Genomic DNA, 22163 nt, shown 5'->3' with positions numbered 1-22163 from the left:
TTGTGGGACAGTGCTGTGTCGCCCACAAAATATCACACTTTACAGTATAGTCTGTGAGACATCTTGACAAGGTGATGAGGCGCCATCTCAAAAGCAAGGCTTATTTATATCAAATGCAAGATTATTAGTAAATTATTAGTATTTTTTGCCTGGAGATATCTCCTCACTCGGCCGAAAATAGCAATGGGTCACGTTTGGGAGATGGGTAAAAAAAAACATTGGAATCCTACTGGGAATTCTAAGTTTGGTTTAGAAATAAACACCGTGACTTTTATTCTGCAAAAAAAGAGTTCGAAAGGTGCTGGGAGTGAGCTTCTTGTTCCATGCAGGTGTCAGTTTTTATTCTGATAGGTGCTGAATTTTTCAAAGGAAAAGTTCAGCTCAGTGTTGTGGAGATGGGACACACACACACACACCACATACAATGATATAGTACTGTTGCAGTATGAATATATCTTAATGGAAATTGGAATGATAATAATCCTTGCATTTGATAGAGCGCCTTATCATGTCTTTGAGACGTCTCAAAGCGCTTCACGGAATATACTGTAAAGGGAATTGAATGTGGGCGAAACGTGGCAGCCAATTGTGCAGTGTCCCACAAACAGTTGTGGATTGAGTTTACCAAATTATGTTTTTGATAAAATGCAATGATTATTATTATCAATTATTATCAATTATTATCATTATTATCATTATTATTATTATTATTATTATTATTATTATTATTATTATTATTATTATTATTATTATTATTATGCCTTTCACATTGAGGGGATGTCTCAAAGCACTTCATGGGATTCACCAAAAGTACAATGACTTTATATTTTGTAGGTAATTGCAAAAGTCAATTTGCACACCCATTTGCAAGCTAATTGCGATGTCCCATAGAAAGCAATGAACTGAATGATTGATTTTATCTGGGGGATTGTTGGCCAGGACAATGGGATGTTTGCCACACAGAGCTCTCAATGGCAATCTGCACAGTATTCGCTGGTTAAACCCCAGCAGCACTCCGAGGCACACTTTCGGGATCCCAAGCCTTGGCTCTTGCCGACCTGAACCTAATACTTTCTGGAATTAGGCAATCAGGATGAGTTCCTCCAGGGTAAGCACCAGCATTCCATTCCAGACGCTGGGAACTTTCCACTTACGTGGAATTCTCAGCCGAGCTTGGATGCTCTTAAGCACAGTGATCGATTTCCGCAAGTGTCAGACACCTGACTCCCCCAACCCCCTCAAAAAAACATTGGGATAAACTTTCTTTTCTTTTCAAATAGTGACATAGGATCTTTAACATCCACCTAAACAGGCAAATGGGACATTGGTTTAACATCTCATCTGAAGGACTAACAGTGGACAGCATTAAACAATCATACGCTTGTCCAGTATCAGTGGCAATCAGTTTGTAGTGAACTTTGGAACACGACAATACATGGAGTACTGTGATGCTAAGCGCTTATATATCGGTATAAACTTTGGAGGAAATCCAAATCGCCCAGTCATGAACTTGAATATCTAATTTTATGGAGGGCAAACTAACTGGCTCTCAGGAGATAAGTAGTAGAACAACAACAACGTGCATTTATATAGCGCCTTTCATGCCAGACTGGATCTTGGAGGTTGGTCCTGAACAAAGACATAGGGGGAGGGGAAGAATGAGATAAAACCTAAGGCACTGAAATTCTTCTTGTCTTTAACTGTAGCACCCTTTGTGAATGTGATCTTGGAATGGGAACATCCCACTGTTAAAAATCTTTGTCCAAATGGCAAGAGGAATTCCTTGCTACAAGTTTCTGGATATTTTGTGGGTTCCAGTTTTTGTGATTCTGGTCTAAATCATGACATCAACAAATCAGGTTTATTGAATCAATTGTAACTTCAGGTTTCTGAATATCAGATTGGGAAATTTTTAATCAATCAAAAATCCCAACCTGGCAAGTTCCACTGAAATTTTGCTCATTGGACTTTTTATTGGCTTGGACTTTACCAGCTTGGGATTCTCAGATGCATTGATCTGAATTATAATCCTTGCATTTGATACGGCGCCTTATCACGTCTTCGAGACGTCTCAAAGCGCTTCACAGAATACACTGTAAAGTGAATCGACTGTATATTTTGTGGGCGAAACGCGGCAGCCAATTGCGCACAGCAGCGTCCCCACAAACAGTTGTGGATTGAGTGATCACATTTTTTTTTTGGAAGGGATTATTATACCTGGGAAGCGATCCACCAATTGAACCACTGGGTTCCTACTTACTGCTACTTAAACAGAGGTGTGTGGAGTAAGGGAACTTGCCCAATGTTTCGCCCTGCCTGGGAATTGAACCCAGATCCTCTCGCTTGCCAGGCGAGTGCTCTAACCACTGAGATACAGGACTCTCTTAATTCTTAGTGATGTCAGGAGGGATGTAAAACAGTTTTCTGCAATGCAACAAATGACATTGAGAAAAACTTCTTTCTCCCAATTACTCTTGGCTGGAGCTGAGGAGAGCTTAGCGAACAAACACTGAAGTATGTGTATAGAGCTCCACTAACCGGCGATGAACTCTTTAATAATGTTAATGGACCACCCAAGAATCTTTTAGTGGCTATTTTTGAGTGCAGGTTGAATGAATTCACCCTGTCTGCATTTATACTACAGTGGTATGTCAATGTCTTGTCAAATCAAATCATTGCAAAAAATGCAGTATAAACTCAGCATAAAAGAAAATGATTTACTGTGCTGTTACACCAATCAGTTTAGTGCCAAATTTACGTCAAGACTGTTTAGATGTGGGACTAAATTGGTGGAACAGAGCGAGTGAGGTGGGACCTGCAGAGAGTGGGCTAATTGTAGATTGGCCCTAATTCAGCTTGTTAATTTGCTTTACATTTAGGCAACAGTTACTACGAATAAAACATGGGATTTCTTAATTGGACATGATACATTCTTTTCTTAACATGGAGCATTAACAACCTGAGGAAATGAGTCACTAAGTGGCCACTATTAACGTCAGTGTGGGTCTCAGTGAATTTTATTAAAAATCTGGTGCCATAAATAGCAAAAAATACACTGCCTCCATTTTAATGCTTGGAACACAGGGTACATGAACTTACTCTTTACGCCAGCAGGTGCTGCAATGTTAAATCTCTTTTGGGTAGAATGAAGTACCCAGAAATGCCCAAACATAATTAATTATTTGGATACAGAACTGATAACTGCATCCTTCACCTTCTAATAAATCACAGTCTTCATATATTACAGGCGGCTCCTGTGTTGCTATTTAAAAAAAGGACCGATATTTTGGTGGAAAAGTCCAGCTCGGCAGATAACAATCTATTTGTTGATAGAAAGAACCACTCGTCACCGACAACCCCAGAAACCAAATTAACATTTTTTAAAAATGTTTTAATTTTGATAGTTTCTTCTATTACAATCATTTCGAGGGGGTGGGGGTCAGAAACTTGGAGCATTAACAACAAAGATGTGGGTGAGATGGAAGGATTAAGTATTCTTGACGTTTTCACAAGGGTACACATTGTACTCTCTTTAAAGTCTAGAGTTTATTGTGGAAATTATGAAGTAATTTCTGTGAATTTCCATTGTTTTTACAATGATTTTGAAACCCAGTTTTGGTTGATTATTTTTCATCTGGGTCATTCTAATTATGCTTCATCACTTTCAATACAATACAATTTACATTTAGACAATCACATCAGGAGGACTTAGCGATAATGTAATACCCTGTTTAGATTTTTTTTTCTGTTTTTCAGTACCTGTGCATCATCTATCCACTCACACAGCAGTTCTTCATTTTCTTCCCCACCCCTTCCCCCTGGAAAACTGTTGAAGTTTAAGTTCTTGTTGAACGTTTCACCCCCACAAAACATACAGTCAATTCACTTCACAGATATATTCTGCGAAGCGCTTTGAGACGTCTAGAAGAAGTTATTGTTGTTGATGAGGCATTCTAGCTATTTTTTGCACCACAGAGGCTACAGAATGATGATGTCAATCTTCATTCAAAGTGACAAAGCAACAGATAATACATGCAATCCAACAAAGCAATAGCCGGTAAGATCTTCCCTCGTGAAATACATCCTCACATCCTGTGTTGCAGTCTTCCATGGCTTCAAACCCAACTTTTCTGCTCTCTATGAATCGCAATCTAATCAGTACCTTTGCCTCATCTATCCACTCACACAGCAGTTCTTCATTCTCTCCCCCCACTCCTCCCCCAGGGCCCAGGAAAAACTGTAAGTTTCCACAGTCCCTCCGTCTCGTCCCCTCCCTCGTCTCCTTCAAGACCTGTTTCAAAACCATCCTCTTTGACCGAGCCTTCGGTCACCCTCCTTCCCCCCCCTGCCTTCTACCCTATCCCGATCCCGACCACCAGCTGGGGTCTGAAACACTGACTGTTCAGCGCCTTGGGACCTCCTCCCAATGTGAAAGACGCGAATACAAATGTAATTTTGTTGTTGTTGTTTCCGTTTTCATTGAACTGTTCCTGAAGTTACTGCCTTTACTTGGTGCTGGTGTAATCAGCTCTCCGTGTTCTCTCTGCACTCACATATGCAATGATGTGCTTCAATATGATTTGTGACCTTTTGTCTTTTGTTTGCAAATCGATGAGAAATGCTTTGCTGAATAGGCAGGCCTCGTGTGTGCCTTGAGTTAGCAGGTCTATGGCCGCAGAGTTTTGTTAAAGACAGATGTGTTTATGGGCATTTTCACTTATTCCCTATCTTAATCGGTCTTTAAGAAACAGGCTTAAATAATGTTTGAATTGGATTATATACAAACTGCTGCTTTGTTAGTGGGTATCAGTCTCTAACAGGGCCTCGTGTATTAACGCAACGTACTTCAGGATCACCACTGAGAGTCTTTAAAAACCTTTGACCAAATAACATATGCTTTCAATTCTCACGACTGAAAGGTTGATTTTAAACAAAACATTGAATTCATGTTGTGCTTGATCGCTGTGTGGGTAAATCCAGCTCATGGTTTGGTACAGAGCCATACAGACCAAGGAATTCCCACTTTTATTTCCTGCTATTTATGTTCGGTTAATTGATGACAGACAAGGTTATTTGGGACGCTACAATCAACTTTGTTATCATCCTTCACAAACTGTGGTCTTCCTTCACAAACTGTGGTCAAAGGCAATGATACATGGATGTGGTTTCTGAATTGGCTGAAGAGAAGGCAGCGGAAGGGCTTTGTTAGGGGAACAAGGTCAAAATTAAGATCCTTACATTTGCAGAGGACACCAAGTTGGGGAGAACCATGGAATTAGAGGAGGCAGCAAAGATCCTTCAAAGAGAGCTTGATAGGGAGGACTTGCACATAAATAAAAATAATCCTTGCATTTGATATAGCGCTTTTCACGTCTTCTCGACATCTCAAAGCGCTTCACAGAATACGCTGTAAAGTGAATTGACTGTATGTTTGTGGGCGAAACGCGGCAGCCAATTGTGCACAGCAGTGTCCCACAGTCATGGATTGAAAATGACCAATTTATTATTGTTTTGTTTTTTGGAGGGATTATTATCAGGCTCTGTGTGGAGTAAGGAAACTTGCCCAAGGTTTCGCCCTCTGCCTGGAATTGAATCCAGGTGTCTCGCTTGCAAGGCGAGTGCTCTAACCACTGAGCTACAGGACTCCACATGGGCTGATAACTCGCAAATGATGTTTAACACTGCTAAATGGAAGGTACCATGCATAGGATCCAAGACTGGGAAACAAAAGTTCTCTATGGATGGAATTGAACTTGCCAGGAAGAAATTGAAAAAGATTTAATGGGTGTTAGTTGACTCATTGCTCACTATGTCAAAACAATGTGAGGCAGCAATAAACAAAGCAAACAGGATGCTGCCTGCATCGCTAAATCAGTTGAGTTTACGTCCCAAGATATAATAATAATCCTTGCATTTGATATAACGCCTGACCACGTCTTCGAGACGTCTCAAAGCGGTTCACAGAATATGCTGTAAAGTGAATTGACTGTCTATGTTGTGGGCACATAGGCAGTTCAACTTCCAACTTAGTAACCAAGCAAAAGTAACCAATATATATAATATATGACTCCCTTCGTGCCCCGCTTGCAACTTGCTGCTGTTGTTAATGCACATCGAAGGCTGGCATTATGATGCTGGGGCTTGCACGGTTAGGGGGCGCATGCATGTTCTCAGGCACTATTCCGTTCCCCCTTGTACGGCGTAGAGTGCCGTAAAAGCTGTCACAACCCCAACACATCTTGCAACATCTGCTGGTAGATATCGCTGAGTGCAACCCTTTAAGAAAGATGATACAGTTTGGTGCTGTACAGCGATCTTTTATTACACGGGTCAAAATAAATAAAAGTCATGAGATCAGCTATTATTATTGTGCTCGTTTGGTGTTGGACAGGTCATGGTTAACAACAAACTATCAACAGTGTGTGAAGTCTTGTAAAACATCACTTAGCCATACAGGAAACAATCTTTGCAGTTGACATAGTGCCTGAAACGTCAAGAATGTCTCAAAGACTATTAAAAAAGTTTCTGTAAAGTGTAGTGACTGTATTTATAGTCATTTCAGCAAACTAAAGCCCTGCCAGTTGACAAGCATGTCAAGGCATAACAGATTAAGGAGATGTCAAAGCATCATCTACCCAATCCCATTACTCAGCATAACAGCTACAATAAATACATATATGGCCATTAATCGATATTTTTAAAATATAACAGCAGAGGCACAAAACATCATACATCTGCTGAGCTGGAGACAATGTACCTTATCTTAAATGGAGTATCTAAAATGATAATAATAATCCTTGCATTGCATATAGCACCTTATCACGTCTTCGAGACGTCTCAAAGCGCTCACAGGATACACTGTAAGTGAATAGACTGTATATTTTGTGGGCGAAACAAAATTTTGTGGGCATTTCATTGTTGCAGAGACAATTCAGCAATCATTTTGAAGTATACCCAATAGAACGTGTACGTATGCATATAGCTCTTTGTAGTGTCTGTAAGAAATAATAATGATAATCCTTGCATTTGATATAGCACCTTATCCTGACTTCTAGATGTCGCTAAACACTTCACAGAAACCACTGTAAAGTGAATTGACTGTATGTTTTGTGGGCAAAGCACGGCAACCAATTGCGCGCAGCAGTGTGCATTGAGTTGCTAAATATTTATTTTTTGAAGGGATTATTACCCCCGGAAAAGTGATCCGCCAATCGACTAACAACCGGGGTTCTACTCACTGCTGGTAAACTGCAAGGAAACTTGCCCAATGTTTTGCCCTGCTGGGAATTGAACCCAAGTCCTCTTGCTTGCGAGGTGAGTGCTCTAACCACTATGCTACAGTACACTGTGGGTTTTCCTATTTTTCTTATGCTGTGGGTGCGCAGTCTTTATCTGGAGGGTTCGAGCACTGGCAATTTTTGGAGCCCTCGAAGATTCAGGTCTAACTCCCCAAGTAAACTTGCATAACCGTCACAACATTACTCGTTCACCTACAAATACATTTGCTGCACTGTGAAGAATTTGAGATGTCTTCCCGACATGACAAGCAAAGGCAAAGGTTACTAGACTTTCGGTCTCTGAGAAACACAGTGTTAATATGGACCCCTAATTCACATGCACAAAAATAGACTTTTGATTAAGGGCAATTAGCACACCTGAACATATACCACAGGATTAGACTCTGGCTTCAGAAGAGGAACGGAAATAGGAAACAAGGTCCAAAGTTCAAATTTTAGCAGACACGTTGCCCTTTATTACCAAATACTATGCTGCTTCTCTTTGTCATCTAGTTTTCTTTTTAGAAAATTGTTTGGCTTATCAAGGGTTGGGAAATGAGAAACGGGCAATGGGACACTTCAGTTTGAGTCACATAGTGCCAGCAAGTCAAATGTAGCACAACAACAGAGATCTCATCAAGGTGTTTAAAAATGCGTAGAACCTAAATGATCATACGCACTGTACTGACGGGCCAACTGGCAATTGTGCCCTACACCTAAATCTTTCGTTCAAGTTGCCTTGCTACATATTCTCAATTGTCTCACCGCCCGATTTTCCAGTCAAAAACAAAGACCTTGGACCGACAGTGATTGCATCATTTGAAATGTAAGAAACATCTATTGTCATGTCCAGCCAAGTCTCGGATTATAAAATAAATTGCTTAACTGGTGTGCGGGATGTGCCAATTTTTGTGTACAGGCATTTTGTTTTGTGTCACATTTGTATGATTTTGCTTTAATGCGATCAAGGAACAGGATAAAACTCTAAGCACTCTATCCCATACTCACTGGTGTAATGTAGCCTGTTTAGTGCCACGTTAATGTCTACAACAACAACTTGCATTTGTGTAGCGCCCTTCACCCTGGACGGGTCTCAGAGCACTTAAGTTACTAGAAATTAGTTTAAGCTGTGAATACTAATCGTAAAACAGAGAAGTGCAACATAGTTTTGGGAATAAAAGATAAATTTACCCTTTGTGATACACAACAATTTTAGCATAATGGGAACTTATAGGTAGTCGCCCTTTGTTTGTTTTAGGGTTCCTATAAATCGTATAGATTTTTACATATGTTTCATATTTGATGCGATGTGCTTCCTTTTACCAAACTTCCCAGTTAGTTTGTTTCAGTTCATCACACATTCCACTTCATTCCACTTTACATTTTTCAAGCCATAAATCTTGGACCAAGCCTTTCTAGTTGTCTTGAAGAACAACGGGAATTTATAGCACAGAAGAAAGTCATTTGGCCCATTGTATCTGTGCTGGGTCTGTGAAGGAGCAATCAATTCAACCCCATATACTTGCCTTTCCCCATCCTCCTGCAAATTGCTGCTGTTTAGATATTTATCTGATTCCTTCTTAATAGCTAATGTGGTTTCCTTCTCAGCCACTGCTCCAGGATATTCCACACCCAAACAACTCTCTGTGTAAAACAGAATCTTCCTAATCTCCCCCTTTGCTCTCTCGCTAATTATCTTAAATTTATGGCTTGAAAATTAATAGTTCTGACTGCCAATGGTTAAGATTTAAATGTGATTAAAGACTCCAGTGATTGTATATTATGGAGGTCGATAACACATCATGTACCACATTCGTCAGTTCTGAATCCATTGCCTTACAAGCATCTTAACTTTGCTAGTTTAAAGTCATTCATTACAATTTCTCTTGTTTCATATTGTGCCTGCCTATGTGCAATAAACCCATATGATCAAATCTACTCCATTAACTTGAGAACACATGCCTCTTGATCCTCTCTCCTTGCTAACCATCCTATAATTCCGCATCCTGAATTCACGTCATCATCTGGAATGAACTATGTTTCAATAGTCCCTATAATGTTATAGTTTCCCTCAGCCACACATATCTCCAATACAAACATATTTTTATTCCAAATGATAATCCTTTCTTTGGCGTCTGAGAAGTATGTCTGAAAGCGCTTCACAGGATTTATCGCAAATGCTATTAATATTAACATAACTACTAATACTAAAGGGTAGTCTCGCAACTATTGTAGTTTGTTATTTTGATTAAATGCTCAGTGTATATTCATAATAGCTAGATTTACTTTCTGCTTTATTTTTCTTTCACATTCTTCATGAACACTCCAAAGACTTATCTGTGGTTAATTTCATTTCCTCTCTTCCACAACCATGTTAAATTCTTCCTCAATATTATTAGCTGAGCTTTCTCCTGCAGGCTTTATCTAGTTGCAACCCTTCTCTGCTAGACCAAATAATCCCAATCATTTCCAAGACCAAAACCAGTACAAATGCACAATTGGTTGGCCGCTCATTAATCCGTATATTACTACTGAAAAGCCTTTTGATTATATATCTTGCTCTCTTACAACAGGAAATCTGTCAGATTTTGCTCAATCTATTTAATGACCTGAGGAAACGTTCTGCAAAATGTCTCTCTGATTCTCCTCCCTCTTGCTTCACCCAAGATAGTCAGGCAAAAGTTCACATCTTCTATTGCTATTTTACACCTTCAGTGTCAAACACAATCATCCCCCTGTTACAGATAATAATCATGTGGCCCCAAGCACACAAACCTGTCTCTATCTATATACATAACCATATAAACCAGATATAGCTTGGCTCAGTGGTAGCACTCTCGCCTCGGAGTCAAAGGTTGTGGGTTTGAATCCCATATAAGGACTTGTAATCATGTAATCACATAGTCCAAGCTGACACTCCTATACAACACAGGGGGTGGTGTTGCATTGTGCGAGGTGCCATCTTTTGGATGAGACGTTAACGTAAAGTCCCCTTTGCCTATTCAGGTGGACGTCAAAGATCCCATGGCCACAATTTCAAAAAGGAAGGGAGTTTCACCCCGGTATCCTGGCCAACAAATCCCCAAATAGAATTGATCATTCACTTTGTGGCTGTTTGTGGGACACTGCTGTGAGCAATTTTGCTGCCACATATGCCTACAAACATACAGTCACTCCATTTCACAGCGAATCCTGTGAAGCACTTTGATCAATTGATATCAAGGATTATCATTATTATTATTATTATAATAATAATAAAATGCAAGGATTTGTTTTTTATTGTTTATTTTATAGGAAGCTACTTTTTATGAAGGATTTAATGAACGCAGCGTTGAATACTTTTGTTGGAGTCCGTCCCATACACCTATTAATCTGTGGGGGAAATAAATTCTTCTCCAGTAAATAAAATCTCCAGTTTCACTCGAAGCTTATTAATTTTGTACTTGTTTCCCCCAGTTCCCTGCTCAAAGTTCAAGCTAAAAAATAAGGTAATCGGAAACCAAAAGCAGCTTTGAGGAGAAGCATAAAGACTGGGAAAAGAAGCAACTTGAAAGTAAACAGTAAGTTAGTAAATACTTATTTGCTATTGATAATATAATAATAATCCTTGCATACGATATAACACCTTATCATGTCTTTGAGATATCTCAAAATGCTTCGCAGAATATATTGTAAAGTGAATTGACTGTATATGTATTTTATGGGCGAAACGTGGCAGCCTACTGCGCACAGCCGTGTCCCATGCGGATTGACTGTCTAAGCATAATATTATATAAATAGCCCCTCATAGAAATCCTCTCTTGGCTTTCCATCCCCAACTCCCAGAGGATCAAGTTCAAGATCCTCATTCTCACCTTCAAATCCCTCCATATCCCCACCCTATCTCCCGCAGTGTATCAGCCTGCCTCAGTTGGTACAACTCTTGTCTCTGAGTTGTGACCTCAGCAAATATCTATCCACCTCAGTCTCTCAAGGCTGAAATGCCCTAGCTTGTCTCATCATTAGTCATAGCTTATTCCTTCAACCTGAGGATCATCCCTTGTTGCTCTCCTTTGTCTCTAGGTCCTAGGCAACTCCCTTATGTCATTGTGACCAGAACTGTACACAGTACCCTAAGCGTGGCCTGATTAGCGTAATATACAGCTTGGATGTAACTCCTCTAGCTTGCAATTCACGAATTTGGCAGTTTGACCCGTTGTGCGGTTTGCCTTGTTTATTTAAACTACTTCTCCTCTTTCAGCTCCGACTCCAGATCTACCGATGTTCTGTCAGCTTGTCTGACATCTACCGATGTTTTGTCAGGCTTGGATGAGCGCAAACTTCCTGCAGCTATATGTGGGCAAGACAGAAGCCATACTCCTTGCCTCCAGTCAACGTCTTCTGCCTGCGGCTCTGACCTCCTCAACCTCCCCGGCCTTTCCCTCAGACTCACTGAACCGGTGCACAACTAGGGAGTCGGGTTTGACCCACAGCTGTCCTTCCTACCCCACATCCAGTCCCTGACCAGGACCGCCTTCCTCCACTTCCGCCACATTGCCCGCCTCCGACCGTACCTTACCCCAATGGCAGCAGCAATGTAACTATCTTACACTGGGTACCTCAACATCAGAGAATGGCTGAAATAGTTGAGTTTCAAAGGCTTTTTGTGTGCGCAGAAGGGTTCAAGTGTCTCCAACAGCAGTAGCAGTTCAAAGTAGCACCCGTGTACAATATTATATCAAAAGAAAATGGAAAGCTTAATTTCATCTAAGGCAGTGGAGGACAACCAATAGCCCGTGGGACAGAAGTGACCTGTCGGCGTTCGCCAACCAAGAAGGTTGGCCACCACTGATCTAAGGGGTCTGTGAATCCAGAGGACTTGAACTGTTACTGTGGTCAATGCCAATAATAATAATAATAATAATCCTTGCATTTGATATAGCGCCTTATTACGTCTTTGAAACGTCTCAAAGCCCTTCACAGAATGTACCGTAAAGTGAATTGAGTGTATTTTGTGGGCGAAATGACAATGACAGCTCCAGTCACCTGGCAATGTTTTGGGGGTTCTAAGGTAACATGAACAGTTGACTGGTGTATTTCAGTGCCTCGGACATAGTTTCAAGCAGCTGTAGCTACAGCTGCTAATGTGAGTCTGACATGTTAGAAAGTCTGTATAGAAACATCACTGAAAAGAGCCCCATTATTCAGTTTAAAATAAATCACAAGCATTCTGCTGCTGCTTATTGACAACCTAAAATATTGATCCATTACTTAGCCTAACCATTTGACATTGAGTTTTAAAGAATTCATGGGTCATTAATGTAAGAAATAATAATGATAATCCTTGCATTTGATATAGCACCTTATTCAGTCTTCTAGATGTCTCTAAACGCTTCACAGAAACTACTGTAAAGTGAATTGACTGTATATTTTGTGGGCGAAACGCGGCAGCCAATTGCGCACAGCAGCGTCCCCACAAACAGTCGTGGATTGAGTGACCAAATTATTATTATTTTTTTTTTGATGGGATTATTACCCCAGAAAAGCAATCCAGCAATCGACTAACAACCAGGTTCCTGCTAGGTAAACAGAGGCGTGTGGAGTAAGGAAACTTGCCCTACATTTTGCTCTACCTGGGAATTGAAACCAGGTCCTCTCACTTGTGAACTACAGGACTCCACACACACATATATATATAACAGATATATTAGATCAGCATCCCACCATTGAGGGAATTATAACATAACCAGGGACCCCAAACAAACTGAAATACAAATTTGTTGGCCCTGCCCTAAAATATAAACAACTGTGTTACTTGATACACCAAATAAAAGTATTGGAGCATGGCCACCTCATTATTATATGTTTGTTTCCCCACAGATATTCAGCTACAATTTGCTTATAGTCAAAACCCACACGTGACATGACAAACATCTCCACCTGTGAATGAATTAGGGTCCATGCCGGTGAAGATAATAATAATAATCACAATAATAATCCTTGCATTTGAAATAGCACCTTTTCACTTCTTTGCGACGTCTCAAAGCGCTTCACAGAATATACTGTAAAGTGAATCGACTATACATTTTGTGGGTGAAACGCGGCAGCCAATTGCGCACAGCAGCGTCCCACAAAACGTCATGGATTGCACCTGCCTGATAACATTGCTCTATGTTGCACATGTACGATGGAACTCGGATCAGTTTCATGTATTTATTAATTTTTCTAAATATATTTATATATCTTTATATTTTTATACGTGGTGGACTTTTATATTCCAGAAAAAGTTTGTTTGGCTTAGTTGCCATGTAAGTTAAATCCTATGAAGGATGCTATTTTTGTGCCCGCTTATGCTGTCTCTTTTTAATATGCTTTAAGGCTTGAGTGTGAGGCAGTCCTGGAAATAGACCTTCTCTGTGGATTTACATCTGAAGTGATATGAGGTTTCACAGCAGCAACACAATGAATAAGAAGTACTGCTTGGACTCCCACTGCGCCTATTCATTATTATACTGGAGTGAAAGTACACAAAATGTCTGTTCCCTGCCTTCATCTTAATACTGGATAACAAGAATGGGTGACAGATTAGAAACTACAGTCGTCATTCAGGTGTCATGCTTTGCTCAATATTAGGATTTATTCCAATTTACTTGGGTGAGTTACTATGCCTGAAAGTGTGATGGAGCTAAATTAATACAAGGATGAAATGCTAAAATCGCAAGAGAATCCCGGATTAACCACAAAATCTCTTGGTGATAAATTCATCGGCCTGATATAGCTGATTTCAGTATTTTCTTCCCACCAAGATGATTCTTAAATAAAACTCGGGAGGTGGTCCATAAACACAAAATAGATGTATTTAAAAGGTTGTATTGATGAGGATATTATTTCTCACAGGTGACTGATGCATTCAGATTGTTTCCTTCTCCACGTCAGCGAAATGACATACCCACTTCCCATCACCTTCCCAGCTTGTGATTTGAAATGAATGCGATTACACTCCAGAGATGAGGAAAGGATGCACAGCAAATACATCTTTAGCAGCAGGACGAATAACACAATAAATGAAAGTAAGCACAGAAAGTTGAACAGAGCCATTTCAATAATGCACTGGATCCAACTACTCCTTACTGTAGGTATACTCTTATCTTGATGCCTTCCTTCAGCTATTAGCCTTACATAAAACAAATCCAGAATAATATTTCTGTTATCTCACGGATTGCCATTGACAATTCATTGAAACATTTGTTTGTTGTGAGTTATTTGTGACATTCACTTTGTTTAGCATCTTAATTGCAGATTTCTTTGTAGTTTGTTTTTACAATGGATATTTATTGTATTTTCTTTCATTCGATTCATGGTGTTTATTTAACATGTTATTGTTGGGACTGAAGAAGCAGTATTCCAGTATCTGAACATCAAATTAAAAAGCTTCCACTAACAATTTATGGCAATGGACAATTTTACTTTCCTGCTTTTGGTTTGCTCTCATTGCGAAATTTACTGGGTGTTTTGTTTTAAATAATCTAAATATAAAAAAAACTGTTAACACAGAGGAACCTTATGCTAACGACAGCAACAAACTACAGCAATTTGCATTCATATTGCACCCGTCACATGGGGTAGCGTCTCGGAGCTAATAAGACAAGGTGGATTGTGAACATACAATACTATCTAAACACCTGCTAGCGTTAAGAAGTTTCAAAACTGTTAGGAGAACTCGCTTAACTTACCAACTTTAAACTAGATTTGTCCGCCTGACCCACCCAGTCTAAAGCACTTACTTCAATACTGTAATTCTATTCAACTGCAGATGGAGAACATTTAAACCAAACATGTGAGGTCTTGGGGAAAATGTACCAAACAGTCTTTGATTTTTTGCTTATTGAAAACTCGGGAGGGAATTCTTGTCTCTGGGTTATAATGACTTTGTTCCTGCAAATAGTTGGCCTGGTTTCTTTGATCCCTCAAATGCTTTTTACAGCTGTGGCCACTGTAACACATGCAGAGCGAAGGTGATTATCATTTAATCTTGGAATGCATTGCATTATTTGAAACAGTTTACAATATGTGAGAGAGCAGTGAGCGAGGGAGTTGTGAACGTGCAATAAAGGAGGTAGCATTTGTAGTTAACTCTATCGCCCCTTGCCTTTTCTTTCTCCTTGTTAATAATAATAATAGCAATAATCCTTGCATTTGATACAGCGCCTTATCACATCTTCGAGACGTCTCAAAGCTGCTTCACAGAAATATACTGTAAAGTGAATTGACTGTATATTTTATGGGCAATATATATATATATATATATATATTATGTTCTATATAAAGAGTGAATTACCTCAATTTAACATTCTCAGATTGAGTTAGATGTTCTCATGAATCTTTCTGACCTGTGGGTCCAGTGTAAATGTAACACTGTCTGCCTCAAACACCCAAACAGTCACTGCGTTTAGGAATGGAAAACGCTGATAAGAAGGCAATTCGAATTATTTAGGCTGTTTGGGATGGTTTAATTCTGCAGCTCCTCTTGTTATTCGATCCGTTTCAATTTGTAGATTGGTATCAAGTGCAAATATTATTGCAATTAATATTATTATTCATTTCACCGCTTGGGTTATTGGCAAAACTGGGTTATTTTTTTTAGAACAGAAAGCTAACGTGCATCTTCATGTGCAGAACACTGAGTGCGCTGTTGCTTTGTGTGTGCAATAGTCGTTGTAAATAGAGCCTTAAAAATCGTCCAAAACAATAATATGCATTATTTGAGGTCGCACTTTGCAAACCTGAACAAAACTCGAAGTCGACCAGAAACTAGTTTTCCTTTTCTAAATGTCCCCACATCTCTACACAGAGTGAGTGGAGTAGGATTTGGATTGCTCCCCGACTTGATCTGAACACGTTTGAAACAACGTTGTGTGAATTATAACAGTGTTTTTGGGGGTTGATTTCTGCCTCAAACGCTAACGTTAAAAAAAGCGAAAGATCTGCCTATGTAGACAGTGCTCACAAAGTGAATCTTACCAATAAATCCAACAAACCCCAGAAACTAACCGACACACAGTCGTGCAATTAACATTTCCAGACAGGTTATACTTTCTGTATTCGGTTGATTGGGGGGGGGGGGGGAAGAAAATGAGCTGAAACAGCTGAATTCAGACAATTAAACAACCCCCCCCCCCAACCCCAATTTGAAACACAAAATCACACCTTAACCCAAACCAAGTGGAGACATTTGATAAGAGTGTTTGCATTTTATTTTGCTTCACAAAGGTGATGGGGATTTGCCATTAGATTCCAAACCCACAAGTTGTGGGGGTGGTGGGGTGAGGGAGGGGGAGGGGGGGGGGGGGGGGAAAGCCTTTTACTAACAAATAAAATCTAAATGAAGACGGCCTTACCTGAATCCGCGGTGGGAGGGGAAACTCTTAATGTGAATCGGTTTCTGTGCCCAAATGTGTATCTCTGCTTAAAGAAAAAAAAACAAGAGGCAAACAAACAAACCAAGTTATAGATCTGCACTGAGACCCTCTGGGATTCACCACACACTGAGCAATCAGTCCCTGTTGCAAAAGCAGAGAGGAAAGAGAGAGAGACAGAGAGAGAGAGAGAGAGAGAGACAGAGAGAGAGAAAAAGACGAGGTATAACTGGTGTGAACGGTGTTCGTTTCACACATGACAAAGATTGCACTGGGTTTAAGCACTCGAAGGGTTTGCAATAATTGCTATTTAATGAGATCGCTGTGATTCGGACGCTGCACAGTTTTCACAGCCCGACTCGCACAGTGGCTGTTTCACACCATTTGCATCGCATTTTCCAATGAATGTTTAATTGTGTGAAACCTGGAGCGGGACTGGATCCGTCCGTATCCGGATTCGATTCAGACGAAGCCATTCGAAGTCAACGCACATTTCTTTTTTTACGTTTATGGTTTTGGGTTGGAAGAGGAATTCTGATTCCAGTTCGTTTGAATGCAATATATATATATGTATATATATATATATTTTCTCTCTCTCTCTCACTGGGCGAACCTTTGCTGTGGATAAAGAGTGTCTGTTGCATTGAATTCCAACTTATAATTCATTACAGTGAGCTTTCAAATGAACCCCACCCCCTCCCCCCCCACCCCACCCTTTGCTACAAAGATATTCCCAGATCTTTGATTCGAATTTGCACGACCGAACCACAATAAGACTATTTATCTTATTCGTTCGATCACACTAAACACATGAGAGACATACTCTTATTTTTATTCGGAATTCGTTGCCTCGTGTGTTGCAAAAAAAAAATCTTACTGGAATATTAAGTCGAAATCGGAGAGTTAAGCCTAAATATATCTTCATATATAATTCAGATAACATTGCAAACGAGATACTGCACAGCGAGTTTAATGCTACAAGGACTGTTATCACGATCTGCTACATGGCACCCAATTTAATTCACCCATTGCTTGAAATTATTGCAAGAACTATTTACAATAACGCCCTGTGCGCTTACATCTGCTTTTGAATGGGCTCAGATTCCTTTTTTTTTACCCAAACAAGAAGCTGATGTGTGGACTAACAGAAGTGCAGTCGGGGGCAGGATATCTGTTTTACAGGGAAACGTACAGTCAATTAGAAGGGGGGGGGGGGGGGGGGGAAATACACTGGTTTCACAGTTAATCCGTTGACTGATCGTTTCAATTTATTGCTGAACCAACCACCCAGCGCACAAAAAAAAAAGGCTGACTGATTCGGATTTAAAAATACTTGTACTAACTGCTCCCCATGTCTCTGCACCGCTGAATTCTTACACACAAATAGGAATCACCAAAGGTCTGATGCCCAGAATCGCTCTCGGGTTATTATTCGGTGGTGGCACCGATTTGTAAGTAACCAGACACGAAATTAAGGTTAGATTTTAATCTGGATCCAGGGACTCGGGAAGGAATATGAAGGCAGTACGACTTTCAAGGCGTAGGAACTGGTGACATGGACCTGAGTGGTTGGGAAATGGGAGAAGCCAGAGATCAGAAGCAGGACTTGTGCAGCTGTTTAAGTTAAACATTGTGAATATCTGCAGACAATTCATTCGATTGAATCGCATTCGTTGAAACATTCGAGTAGTAACAAAACAGAATCATGCCTTTGAGTAAGTGCACACACAGGGCTTAAGTCAGTCAGTCTGAGGACTGAGTTTCATTGTAACGTGAGTGTATATTATACAACTCTCATCATACCTCCTCCTCCCACACACACAGAGACATACACACACATGCATACATACACACACACACACACACACACACATACATACATACACACACACACTTTCACGTGAAAAATGGCCTCCTTGCATACAAGTCCATCTCTGGCCGAGCAGTTTGAGTTGATGAGAGGCCCCTCCTTACAGGAGTTGTTAGTTGGGTTACAAAGCCACATGTTTTAAGAACTGACCAGTTGGCTTTTGTGTGTTTCACCCAAATATTCAGTCAAATCGCAAATGATGTTGCCATTGATTGATCATCAATTATATATATGTATATATATATATTTACACACACAAATGCTGGTCCAGTTTTCAGTGCAATAGTCATCAAGTCGTTTAATTGCTCGCAAGATGCAGCACTAAAGAACTTCTGCGAATCAGGTTTATTTAACCCGTCTATTTCTGTCCTCCGGGAGATGCAAAACCTCATAAGAATATCCGTTAAAAAACAATCAAATGTTTAATTCCCAATGCAAAGGGTGGGATGCCTTCAATGCCAGAAACTATTCCATTGGCGGTGAGTCCCAGAGTCAGGAGAGAACATTTGTAAATGGGTTAAGGTTTAAAGGAGCATTTCTCAAAGGGCCATTTTAAGAAGATGGTAAAACTTACATTGGATGGGGAAATTGTTTTACTGGATATTGTGTTCAACTGTCCTGTAGGCGACGTTTGCCCGTTTCAGATTAGGTCCATTCTCTTTATTTTTAAATTGTACATTAAATGAGAAAGACTGAGTTTCTTTTTTTCGCGTGACATAAATTCACAGACGAATAACTAAAAGAAAAGCTCATTCGTATTTTCGGTGACACCGAAATTGTGAACAGCGCTGATATATATTTATGTCATAAGCCTTTTTTTTGGGGGGGAATCTAGTATTTTTAGCACAAAAGTACAAATTCCTGCAAGTAAAACACTGTGCACTATTTAAGTTGATTTGGCGAATTAAGATAAAGTTGGCAACTGATATCTCCGGGTAAAACCTTACAACTAAATGCTATTTAAATTGATCTCATCTTAAAGCCAATGATTGGATAAATTTCAGATCATTTTCGACAAGAAAATCCTCATTCCTCTCGACCTGGGAACAGACGACTTAAATCTAAAGCATTTTTTTTTTGGTTCTGACCGGTTCTGTCCCCGTTTAAGTTCCCTGACACTGGGCTGGTTTTATTTTAATTGTATTTTAAAAGAACTGGGGATTTTTTTTTGTGTGTGTGTGTGTGGCTGTTGTGTGATCAGCAATGAACACATTCTCACTGGATTTAGTGCTGTGCGAGTGAACTGGTTTCCCAACATGGAATCACATCAGTGACACACACACACAACACACATTACACACATTACACACATTTAACTCAATATTTGGTTCAGTTTCTACAATCTGATCATTTATTGACTTGCAGAAACTGCTGTTTTAGGACCCTGGGTTACAAGTATTTTTTTCCTCTTCTCCTCCCCTCCCTTCCCTGGTGTATTTCTCACGGTTTTTCAATTGTAATTTTTTTTTTTGGTGGGGAGGGTTTGGTGGGGGATTTAAACTAACGTTCTGCGAATTCCCCCCCCCCAAAAAAAACATTGGCGAGTCAGGAAGACAGACAGTAAAAAGGTTAGCAGTGAGTAACACTGTGTGTGTCTCTTTCTCTCTGGTGGCTTTAACCACAGACTCGGTTCTTCTCGATGATATAAACCTTCTGGAATTGTATTTTCCAACGTCCCTGGCAGGTCTGACAAAGCGCAGAGGGATTGTTTTTTTTTTTGGAACATAATTTATAGATGGTGAGAAATTCGCCAAAGTGACCCCAACCTCACTCAGGCTCAAGGCACGGAATCTATTCTTCCTATTTGCTCACAATGTCTGTTTCTGCTTGAAACCCACAGAAATAGCCCAAAGGGAACAGTTTCACAGAAAATCCCAAGTCGTTTTTTTTTCTCACCAGTACCTTTAATTCACCAATGCATTTCATTTACCAATGCATTTCATTTACCAATACATTTAATTTAATTTACCAACACATTTACTGCTCTTTCTCAAGACAGCTTCTTTGGAAGTAACCTAATAATAATAATAATAATAATAATGCTTGGATTTGATACAGAGCCTTCTAGACGTCTCAAAGCCCTTCACAGGATACACTCTAAAGTGAATTGACTGCATACCTTGTGGGTGAAACATTCTGGAGAACTCCACACAGAAACGAGCTGTGATTTGTAAATAAATAAGGGGGTGGGGGGGGGGGGGGTGGGTGGGGTGGTGATGGAGTGGTGGGGGGTGCTGGTGTGGGGGGGTTAAAATAAAACAGTTAGCATTTTTTACAAACACACGTGTCTCATTTCCTCATTCATTTAATTTCCTCTCTCTCCCCCACACACACATACAAAAAATAAAACAAACGAATAAATTATAATAATAATAATAATAATAGTAATCAAAGAACTTTGGACTCACCATTGATCTGTGTTGGGTTAAGCTTCGAAAAGTGCTATTCCATATCAGTTGTAAAGACACACTCACTCACACTCACTCTCACACTCACTCTCTCACTCACACACAGTGTTGAAGGGCTCAGGTTGGAGGTGAATCCGGAATCACTTTCTCTTTGGGCTGTTCCAGTTTGGCGACTTCCTTGCACATCTGACGTCAAACTCCCCCCACCCTCGGGACATGGCTCTGTGCAGACCTCAGGAGAGGGTTGGGTGGGTGGGTGGGTGGGTGGTGGGGAAGACAGGGCGTTTTCTAAGGGTGTGGGGTGTGTGTGGGGTGTGTGTAGAAGGTGGGGTGCGTCAGATCTGTGTGTAATGGATACAATCACAGACACACACACACACACACACACAGATTGCACTGTTTACCAAAGGCACACACAGCCCCTGAGCTGAGCTGAGCTGAGAGGGTCCTTTAAGGCCATGAACCATCTCTCACCAGCCAGAGAAAAGGTCTGATGAAGCTGGGTTGCCATGTATTAAAAATTCCACCCCCCACCTCCCCCCCTTCCTCCCCACTTTGGCAGAGCAATGAGCTTCTGAACAGAGACAGCAAGAGAGAGAGAGAGAGAGAGAACAGTGGGTTAACATTTTGAGTGTCACTCCACCTCAAGTCACTTGGCCTGGCTTTCAATCTGTGAGCACCGACATACATACTAATATCATTGATTATTGTTACCTATATACACATTACCTGCATTATTATTACCTTCATGAATTGTTATTACATGCACACACACAACATGTAACCTAATAGCATAAGGGGGAGATGGATGTACTGTATATTTAAACACTCTCACTTATTATTACCCCAATGCCAATATATTTATTGAACCAACAGCTGAACGTTTTTGAATCTAAGTTATTGAAGCATTCACAGGGTGACCAAAAAGTCATGATAGCTACCCTATTATGTAAAAAAAATCATAATTTATTTAAGACTTGTAATGATATCACGACATTTTTGGTCACCTTATATATATATATACATACATATGTATGCTGAAATGACATTATTGTTATGAAAAAAAATGAAGATTATTTGTTTAGGGAGAGAGTAGAGGCAGAATGGCACTTGTTTTGGGAGAGTGATGATGCCATACAGACATAAATAAGCAAGAAGATGTGTTCTTCGTTGCAATTTATATTTTACTTTTGCAAAGGAGCAATAAGTATAC

General features: G+C 40.1%; 1 protein-coding gene and 1 non-coding gene across 3 annotated transcripts in view; both read right to left on the bottom strand.

Annotated features, from left to right (window-relative positions):
* The window catches only part of pitx1 (paired-like homeodomain 1), a 36328-nt gene extending 15202 nt beyond the window's left edge, over window positions 1-21126 (bottom strand). Inside the window, exons 1-2 of one of the 2 annotated variants that reach the window (XM_042340129.1) lie at window positions 20951-21126; window positions 16655-16718 (exon numbers count right to left, since the gene is read on the bottom strand). The gene's annotated coding sequence lies outside the window, so the exon portion shown is untranslated. Of the gene's footprint in view, window positions 1-16654; window positions 16815-20950 lie in introns of those variants that run through there. The other variant, XM_042340130.1, reaches the window with a different exon arrangement.
* trnaa-ggc lies at window positions 2308-2381 on the bottom strand. Its single transcript has one exon. It is a non-coding gene; the product is annotated as a tRNA-Ala (tRNA).
* Window positions 21127-22163: the final 1037 nt, after the last annotated feature.

Source organism: Callorhinchus milii, unplaced genomic scaffold (genome assembly GCF_018977255.1).
Source record: "Callorhinchus milii isolate IMCB2004 unplaced genomic scaffold, IMCB_Cmil_1.0 Scaffold13, whole genome shotgun sequence".
In the NCBI taxonomy this organism is placed as follows: Eukaryota; Metazoa; Chordata; class Chondrichthyes; order Chimaeriformes; family Callorhinchidae; genus Callorhinchus; species Callorhinchus milii.
This window is presented reverse-complemented; position numbering and strand designations above follow the sequence as displayed.